This window comes from Lissotriton vulgaris, unplaced genomic scaffold (genome assembly GCF_964263255.1).
Source record: "Lissotriton vulgaris unplaced genomic scaffold, aLisVul1.2 SCAFFOLD_7534, whole genome shotgun sequence".
In the NCBI taxonomy this organism is placed as follows: Eukaryota; Metazoa; Chordata; class Amphibia; order Caudata; family Salamandridae; genus Lissotriton; species Lissotriton vulgaris.
In genome coordinates, this window is record NW_028242286.1 from 4,009 (window position 1) to 6,721 (window position 2,713).

Here is a 2,713-nt window from a genome sequence, read left to right on the forward strand (position 1 = left end):
TGATGCAAGACCTAAATGTTAGGAACCGTCTTCAAAAACATTGATCCAAACAGAAAAGTTCCACAGGAATTCACTGCACATATAATGGATCGTCTTGCTCTAGCATTATTAGCAAAAGTATAATTTCAGCTAAACTGGGGGGTTTCTAGCAGAAACATTTAATTTAGAATGGATTCCACCCAGTGATTCGTTTTCACATAGGAAAAGAGCAAAGTTAACCATGTGCACTTCACAGGGTCAGACTGGAAGCGAAAATCGGCCTGTGCAACAAAATAAAATTGGCCCCCATTAGTGAATCTAATAGCTATCAACGTGGCTGGGGGAGTTTGTACTTGTAAAGAAACGCTGTACAGGTGTTTTGCAAAGCATGGGGAATTGCATGGATGTAAACTTACTGCAGGCAATTTATGTGGTAATATCAGAGAAAACAACAGTAAAGAACAGCCCTCAAGACTACACAACAGGCCCACAAACAGCCAACAAATTATCCCACACACCAGTCTGACAATGCGCACCGCCCTATCAGAAGTCATGGACACATTGTCAGACCGAGATTTGAGGATGCAGAACTAAAGCAACAGAATATATTACTGTGTTGCATCATAGATGTTTCCATTCCAAGTTTAATTTTTTCATTTGAGTTAGTTCTCTACTGAGAACAACGATTTAAAGCAAGATATTTGCTATAACAATAGACGTAAAAACATTCAATACAAGTTTAGAAAAGTTTTTTTAAATGTCATCAGGTTATGACACACAGATTCATCTGGGGGAGATTTAAAATGGGTAAAGTTTTCAATAAGCAATAATTGCGTCTCGGATAGACCTCATCGGCTACTTCACTGCCACTGCACCTTCCACATGGTCTGCAGCTGAAAACCCTGCCATTTTCTATTGGGAGAAACTTCAATTTCAGATAATTTGAATGTTGCTTATTGCACACATGATAAGCTTTTCAATTATGTATTAATAGAAATGGTCACTTAGTACAAAGTATTTTAACCAGGAATTGGGTGTGTAAGGTTGAAAGGCTAAGGGTTTGCGAATCACTTATTCCAGAACACTCTTCTTAAATGTTTATAAACGTTTTCCTAAAAGGCTACTTTGTGGTACTTCGCTCATTATTTATTTAAACTCTTGCATATTCAGAGGTACATAATTGGCCACCATATCAATTGTATCAAAACAATACACCACGTATCCGGAAATACAGTTATGCGATATGTGCAGGTAGATGGAGACGGTGAGCATCGGACTAATTTTTAAGGCGGGACTATTACTTATCACCAAACTTTGTCCCAGAGCAAGAACCACAGAGAGGCAGAGAAGTGAGAAAGAAGGAAGAAGAGAAAGACAGGAAACAGTAACTAAGGAAGGAAGGAGGAATGAGAAAGAAACTGCAAGAGTGAGAGGATGAAAAATGAACTGTAGAGTGGTGTAAGAATCAGGCATAAGGTCAACTCGAGAATAGACATCATTGGTATGCGTCAACATCAGCAGTCGTTGGTGCTAGCATTGGGCTCCTAAGAAAATATTTGGGTCCCTGTACTTATTATTTATTTAATTTTTTACAAACTAAGCATTGTAGAAACAACATTCTCTTTTTTCATTTGAAGGGCAATGCTCACCCTGGATGCTTGGCTCTACCCCCAATCACCCGCAGGTCGTAATGGTGAATCGAGACATCCGGGCACGGAAAGTGCTGCTTACCATTAACCCCTTGAATGCTCATGACGAGCTGAGCTCGTCATGAGCCACGGCGCTGCGGTGCTCATGACAAGCTCAGCTCGTCATGAGCCGTGGAAAGCTCGCATGCGGGGATAATTCCCCTGCTGTGCTGAGCGTTCCACGGGAACGGGTGTGGCCGTCATGAGCACAGGAGCGCCGTGCGCCTCATGACGAGCTCATCTCGTCATGAGCATGTGAGCGCTGTGCGTGCCCACCTTGCCCCCCAGCACAGCGGGGGAATATCCCCCGCAGCGAAGGGGTTAATGAGAAGCAGCATTTATTAATATGCAAGGCTCTAAACCTGGGGTATGAAACGGGGCCTGCACCCCTGCGGTGCTGTTTGCCTTGGACGGTTACATAATGTGGAATGATAGGGGCCCACTCCGGAATGTAAAGATGGGCCCCTGAGTCTCCCATCTCAATAGCCTTGGTCGGTATGGGATTTTGGGGCCCCAGAAGGCTTGGGGACTCTATGTGCCACAGAGACTGCAAGGGTCTTTGTTAAGACTCTGGCCTGGGGGCTCCTGGTCCTGGAGGGAGGCCCTTTTAGTCATCTGTTCTCCTCTCTCTGAAAGTGTGTTTGGGACTAAGGGGATTGCACGCGCTTCGCAGGAGGCCCCCCTCATGTTTCACTATGTCCCTGCTCCACATGTGCATACAATGTAAAAAAAATATCTTGCTGGGATTTCAACGAAAACCACCATTGTTATAACAGTAGTTTACCGGGGGCTTTTACAGTCATATATTAAAATGGGATCCATCACAAAAACGTATACGCTCTCTAGTATCACCTGTTGGCGTGAAATAACAGGATTTCCACAACATGCAAACATTTAAATAGAAATTATACGTCACAGTATCAGGATTTCTGTGAGGAAATCCCTCTACCACGTGAAAAAAACTCCTCCTAGCTATAAGGACATTTCAAAGGGGAAGGGAAAGAGCAGAAAAAAAATATAGTTTTGTGGCCTGGTGATGGAAAATG

At 43.3% G+C, this 2,713-nt stretch overlaps 1 pseudogene; it reads right to left on the bottom strand.

The window, feature by feature from the left end:
* Positions 1-705: 705 nt before the first annotated feature.
* Positions 706-860, bottom strand: LOC147669006 (U4 spliceosomal RNA; annotated as a pseudogene).
* Between the last annotated feature and the right edge of the window lie 1,853 nt (positions 861-2,713).